General features: G+C 37.7%; 1 protein-coding gene across 2 annotated transcripts in view; it reads right to left on the reverse strand.

Annotated features, from left to right (window-relative positions):
- CTTNBP2NL (CTTNBP2 N-terminal like) overlaps positions 1-7,483 on the reverse strand; it is a 61,125-nt gene that overhangs the window by 27,431 nt on the left and 26,211 nt on the right. The gene's annotated exons all lie outside the window — the stretch shown is intronic.

Raw genomic sequence — 7,483 nt, forward strand, 5'->3', positions numbered from 1 at the left:
AAAAAAAAAGAAAAAAGAAATAAAGAAAAAGGAAATAGGCAAATACCTGTAATAAGCGATGCTTATTAGCACAAACAGAGAAATTCTCACATTTTTACTAATCTAGTACAGATAACAGAAAAAGAAAAATCACAGTAAGTGTGATTTCACTCTACAAAAATGTATTGAGTACACTTACATGAGGACTCCTATATATGAAGGAGAAGGAAAGGAAAACAGTATTTCAAACAAAGGGAACAGTTCAAGCATGGCTAGGAAAGAATGAAAATGTGTAATTCAGGTCTAGAGATAGAATGGCAGGAAATAAGACTAGGTTTGGGATGGTCTGTAAATGCCTTGAATGTAATGCATTTAAACTTAATTTTGTAGACAGCAAAGAGCCATGAGAAATTTTTCTTTTTTTTTTCTGAGAGAGACTCTCACTCTTTTGCCCTGGGCCATGGTATCATAGCTCACAGCAACCTCAAACTCTTGGGCTCAAGTGATCCTCTTGCCTCAGCCTCTCAAGTAGCTGAGACTACAGGTGCTCAAGACAATGCCTGTCTAGTTTTTCTGTTTTTAGTAGAGATGGGGTCTCACTCTTGCTCATGCTGCTATCAAACTCCTGAACTCAAGCAATCTGCCTGCCTAAGCTTCCCAGAGAGCTAGGAATGTATGCGTGAGCCACCACTGTGACTAGCCTCAGCCGCAAGAAACTTTTAAAGAGAAATAAAAAGATCAAACTGATACTAATAATGGTTAGGCTACAAATCTAAGATATAAGTCTAGAAAAGAGTAATCAGGTAGGATGACTGGCCCCAGAGACTAGCTAAGGAGCAATTAGGATCTAAACTCAAAATATAGGCAGGAGAGGTAGATCATATCCAAGGGATATTTTGGAGGTAGAATCAATAGGTTTGGCACCTGATTAGATATGGGGAGTGATAAAGAGAGAAGACATGCAGGTACTTTGAAGTATTATATTTTGCCATGTACGATGTGTTCTTTTTTGCCCAGTTTTTTGAGGGAAAAATAAGGATGCACATTATACATGGGTAGTACTAATTCTGTATCTATATATTGTTTTTAGTTCCTCTATTTATGCCTATGCATTTATTTAATTTAATTTTTTTTTTTTTTTGAGACAGAGTCTCACTATGTCGCCCTCAGTAGAGTGCTATAGCATCACAGCTCACAGTAACCTCCAACTCTTGGGCTTAAGTGATTCTCTTGCCTTAGCCTCCCAAGTAGCTGGGACTAACCATGCCCTCCACAATGCCCGGGAGGCATTTTTTTTTTTTCTGTCGCAGTTGTTTAGCTGGCCCGGGCTGAGTTCGAACCCGCCACCCTTGGTGTATGTGGCTGGCGCTATAACCACTGTGCTACAAGCGCTGAGTAAGTAAAATAAATTACTTAATTTATTTTTTGAGACAGAGTCTCAGTTTGTCACCTTCAGTAGAGTGCCATGGCGTCATAGCTCACAGCATCTTCCACATCTTAGGCTCAAGTGATTCTCTTACCTCAGCCTCCCAAGTAGCTGGGACTACAGATGCCTGCCACAATGCCCAGCTATTTTTGGAGATGGGGTCTTGCTCTTGCTCAGGCTGGTCTTGAACCTGTGAGCTCAGGCAATTTACCTGCCTCAGCCTCCCAGAGTGCTAGGATCATAGGCATGAGCCACAGTGCCTGGCCATATGCCTATGTATTTAAAGTATAACTCTAGATAGCAACAATTATATCTGTACAAAATAATAACTTGGAATATGGTAGTCAGTTTTGCTGAACTCAGGACAAACTTGCAACGAAAAGCATTTTTGGCCAAGAAAGAGTGATGTATTTATCTTCATATGCTTCAGGTAAGAGCTAGCAATCTAGCTGATACTTTGACAAAAATGATTGGAAAATTCCTTGGAAAATGTCGAAACAGTTTTTGTATCCTGTGAGCTTTAAGCTAACAGTTACTACGTGTTAATATGCGAAGAGCATGGCAAAATAGCTCCCAAGAGACACTTCAGACCTCCTCCCACAGAGCGTCATCAGACTGTGGAGGCAACTGAAAGAAAAGCTTCTTCAGAGGCCAAGAGAGAAGAAGGGGAAGCTGCAAAGTGGCTGGAGCGGGAGCAGGAAGCGGAGACCTGCATTCTGGAGCAGTGTCCAACTGGCATCTCTATTTCAACCCAGATGAAAGAATAGTTACAGGTAAAAGGATTGCTCAAGAAAAAAACATTGATGATTTCTTAAGGACACCTAAATGGTGCTTTAACTTTATGATGAGAGAAGTTTGAGCATGAACCTTCAAACATTTGCCCCAAAGCATACAGCAAACTATGAGAATCAAATTTTGGAATTTCATTCCATGTTATCAATCTTTGGAAGACTTTGAACTTTGAGTTGTCCCAAATCACCGATATGGGTGAATTCCCTCTCATATTTGATAAGCCATCCAATAGAACCCTGGACATCAAAGGAACAAAGACTGTGGCTGTTTAAACTAGTGGACATGAGAAAGCACACAGCCCTGCTGTTCTAGCCTGTTGTGCAGATGGGACAAAGCTACCACCTATGGTCATCTTTAAAAGAAAAACATTTCCTAAAGAAAAGTATATAAGTGAATTTATTGTCCACATGCAGGACAAAAGAAGGATGAATAAGAAGGCATGAAAATCTGGTTAACAGTGTCTGGTTTTGAAGGCCTGGAGGATTACTTAAAAAACCAGCTTTGTTTTTGGTCACAAAACAAAGCCCTTTTTTCACAAAGTGCAAAAGCATCTGCAGTGGACTTGAAAACCCAACTTGCTGTGATACCCGGCGGGCTACCCAGCCAACTGCAGCTTTCCGATGTGTCAGTAAACAAGTTCTTTAAGGTCCTAATGAAGAAAGAATAAACACCATGGATGCAGTCAGCTGGTAGTGATTTAACACCTTCAGGTAGAATCAAGGAAGGATCCACTGCCCATGTTTATGACTGGATCCTAAGACTGCAGAGCTGGGTCAAGAAGGAAGTGGTTATGAAACCATGCTTTCTAAGTACACAGCTTTTAAAAATCATAACCCCCCATTACATAATATTGCATGGTAAGGATGCACCATTTTTGTAGCCATTGATGGATCTTATTGATGGACATTGTTTACAGTTTTCTAATGCTGTATTAAATATGAGCAAATTTGTGCACATATGAAATACACTTTGTGGGACAGATATATTGCTATGCTTTTCTAAGGAAATAATTTCCAGAATAATAAAATTTCCACTTCATTCTAAAATGCCTTATTTCCAAAAAGATTTTCAGCGGATATACAAGGTAATTTTCTCTCTCTCTCTTTTTTTAAGGTAATTTTCTCTTATCTTCCAAAATAGTCCTACAACTGGCTGAACTGGAATAGTCCTTTGCTTCTCTCCTTTTTTGTGGGGGCAACTAGAAATAACCTCTCATTAACACCAAATCACAAGGCTAGCACATGCAAGGAAGACACAATAAGAGGAAGTCAAAATAACAGGAATAAGCTGTTTCCCTTTTTTATTTGTTTTAGTTACAGGCCAAATAAATGCAATGAAATTCCTCACTGCTGTAATCTTTTCTGAAGCCCCTCCCCAGCTGCTGGAGAACTCTGTGTGCTCTGGAATAGGTACCATTTTATAAGCTGAATTCCCCATTTCTTTCCTCAAGGGCATAAAAAAATCCAGAACTCACCGGAAGATGCCAGTTAAATGAAAAACTCGCTTATTCTTTTGGCACCTTCATTCTCAAACCCCTAAACACCATGATTTGCAATGTGAGTGATAATATGTGATAAAAAGTTACATAGCAAATAATAGCAGATAGCAGACAATGACTTTTAAGAGCTAGCTGTTATACATGGGGTTCAATGCTTTTCTGAATGGAATAAAGACACTTAATCACTAAGAATACTGTCCTCTTTTTAAAAATACCCAGTTTCTTAACAACCAAAACATACGAATAGCCTTTCCAGCATCTTTTGGCTCTTTTCTTCTGGAGTACTCGACCCCTGAAACTAGTACTTCCCTCTTACTAACTTCTTGCCCTTCCAAAGGCAGACCAATTTGGAAGTTCCTATCATTCTCAAGAGAACCAAGACAAGGGGAAGGAAGGAAGCAGCTTTGTGAGATATATTTCTGGCTTCACCAGTTGCAACATACTCCTTTTTTTTTTTTTTTTTTAACAATACACACTGTCCTGCAACTTATTTTTTCACTTACTATATTGCATAATGTTCCATATTATACACACAGAGAGATCTTTCTGTCATTCTCTTTAATGGTTCCATAGTATTCTACTGTATAATCATAATATAATTTACTTGACTAGAACTTCACACATACACTAAGGTTGTTTGTAGCACTTTGCTTCTATGAATAACGCTGCCATAGATATCCTTACATATATAATTTATTATATAAGCCTAAGAACATCTATAGCATAAATTCCTAGAAGTGGAATTATTTTTATTTTCCAAATACCCCTCCCTCCCTCCTTAGTTTCTTTCAACAGTCTGACTCTGTTGCTCAGGTTAGAGTGCTGTGGTGTCATCATAGCTCACAGCCACCTCAAACTTCTGGGTTCGAGTGATCTTCCTGCTCCCTAGCAAGAGCGCTAGGATTACAGGCATGAGCCACCATGCCCAGACTATTTATTTATTTTTTGAGACAGAATTTCATTTTGTTGACCAGGCTACAGTGCCATGGAGTCAGCCTAGCTCACAGCAACCTCAAAGTTCTGGGTTCAAGCAAGCGTCTTGCCTCAGCCTCTGGAGTAGCTGGGACTATAGACATGCACTCCTGCCAGGCTAAATTTTTCTTATTCTTTCTTTTTTTCTTTTTTTTTTTGAGACAGAGTCTCACTATGTCACCCTTGGTAGAGTGCTGTGGCGCTGCAGTAAACTCTTGGGCTTAAGTGATTCTCTTGCCTCAGTCTCCCAAGTAGCTGGGACTACAGGAGCCCACCACAACACTTGGCTATGTTTTTGTTGTTGTCGTTGTTGTTTACCAAGCTCGGGCTGGGTTCAAACCCACCAGCCTTGGTGCATGTGGCTGGCAGCCTAACTACTGAGCTACAGATGTTGAGCCATCTTGCTCTTGCTCACACTGAGCTCAAATGAACATTTTACCTCAGCCTCCCAGAGTGTTAGGATTACAGGCATAAACCATGGTGCCTGACTGCAATTACTTTTAGACATACAATTTTTTGAAGAGATGAGGTCTCACTGTATTGCTGAGGCTGGAGAGTAGTGGCTATTCACAGGCAGAATGATAGCAGCATACTACAGCCTCAAACTCTTGGCCTCAAGTGATACTTCCATCCCAGCCTCCCCAGGTAGCTAGGACTACAGGTGCATGTCACCAGGCCTGGCTCTGCATTTTTTAATTTGATAGACAGTGCCAAACAGTGCTTAATGAGTTAAGATAAAATGTAGGATAGTGCCTGTTTCTCTTCAGTTTTACTAATACAGATTGTAGTATCTATTTCACAAAGGTATAAAGAGAATTCAACAAGATATCACATACAGAAACACTCACATTTTATGCAATGCTAGAGCTTTGGGGTCAGTTTCTGACTCTACAGCTTAGCAAAATTCTTTTGGAATTTTATAAGGAATACACTTAAATAAATCTTGTGTCTAGTCTCAAGACCTGGCAAGATGAAATGAAGTGAAATCTAGCCATTAGGCAGCAAATTATGAAATTAAAATATATGTTTAAAACAGTGTTTTCCAAATGGTAGATCAAACTAATTTGGATCATGAAAATAGTTTAGGTCATTCATATTCAGCAGTTAAAGAAAAAAGAAGTAGAAAAAGAAATATTATAGTACAGTATGGTATAGTAAAACATAAAGTTAGGATATTTTAGTGAAATTTTTGTTTTAGTTAATATGCATATGTGGGTATGTATGTGCCCTGCATTGTGGCAAAATGTGGAATGTATTTTTTAAATGTTTGAAAGACATCTCTTTAGAGCCTGGTGAGCACAGGTATCTTTATTAAAGTCTTTTTTTTTTTTTTTTTGTTAACCCTCCCAGACGCCGTGAGTTTTTAATTGGATAGACAATGGAGTTATTTTGGGTGGTTTGGAAAGGAGTGATAATATTAACAATATCAGGATTATCAGCTATAGTTTTGATTAGCTCTAATATCTTCTCCTTCCGAGTGAATAATATATATGAGTAAAATATCTTCTTAGGACAAGAATGTTAATAAACAGATTTTAGCAAGAATTTGTTATGTAAAATTGTTAATTATAATTATATAAAATTAATTATATAAATTATATAAAACAATAATTATATAAAATTGTTATTTAAAAACAAGTGCTTCTGACATAAAAGTAATTCACACATAAAACAGAAGTTCTGAAGACAAAAAATATGTGTATGATTCCACTACCCAGGGTTAACCACTATTATCAAACCACAAATTTCAATGTATTTGCTCGAGTCTTTTATATGTTACTCTTAAAACTGAGATTAAGGGATATGTTTAATTTCATGCCTAGGAACATTACTATACCATTAAAAATTCTTCACGTTCATTGTATTTTAAATTGCTACAGAATATTTCACCATGTGAATGTACCACCCAATTCATGTAGTCATTAACTAAGGATTTATTTTTTTCTACAGAATTAATTGGGAGTAGACTAACATATTGAGCTGTTTGGGGTTAGTTAATATTAATAGAAAAATGCTTTTTTTTTTTTAGACAGAGTCTCACTACGTCGCTTTAGGTAGAGTGCTGCGCTGTCATAGCTCACAGCAACCTCAAACTCTTGGGCTTAAGCAATTCTTTTGTCTTAGCCTCCCAAGTAGCTAGGACTACTGGTACCTGTCACAACACCTGGCTATTATTCTGCCACAACACCTGGCATTTGTCACTGTTGCTTAGCTGGCCTGGGCTAGGTTCAAATCTGCCAGCCTCAGTGTATGTGGCCAGGGCTATAACCACTGTGCTACAGGTGCCAAGCCTAAAAATGCATTTTTGTAAATGGATTTTTATATAAAATCATGTAAAGTGTCCTGAGATTAGTAAAGAAAGAAAAGAAAACTATGGAATTTTTTATCCTAATGTTTAACAGTAAAGTGACTACAGCGAACAGTGTAAGTTACTGGACACTTAAAAATAACTAAAAGAGTGAAATTCTTTCCTAACATGAAGAAATGATAAATGCTCAATATGATAGATCCTTCCATTACCTTGATTTGATTAATACATATTGTATGCCTGGATCAAATCACACGTACCCTATAATACATACAACTATTATATATCCATAATAACTAAAGGTAAAAAATTAAGCAAGTAAAACCAAAAGTATAATAAAAATGAATACTCTGTCTATCTATTCTGCAACAACTAACTCTGGAGATAGAAGGGCTGTCACCTACAAATATTAATACAATTCCCTTTAAAAAGAATTTTCTTCTTGTGCTTCCAGCATAACAACGAGAAAATGCTTTCTGGGAGATAGTAAAGAATGGTGCATTATGAT

Source organism: Otolemur garnettii, unplaced genomic scaffold (assembly GCF_000181295.1).
Source record: "Otolemur garnettii isolate 467f Iridium unplaced genomic scaffold, OtoGar3 scaffold00073, whole genome shotgun sequence".
Taxonomy (NCBI): domain Eukaryota; kingdom Metazoa; phylum Chordata; class Mammalia; order Primates; family Galagidae; genus Otolemur; species Otolemur garnettii.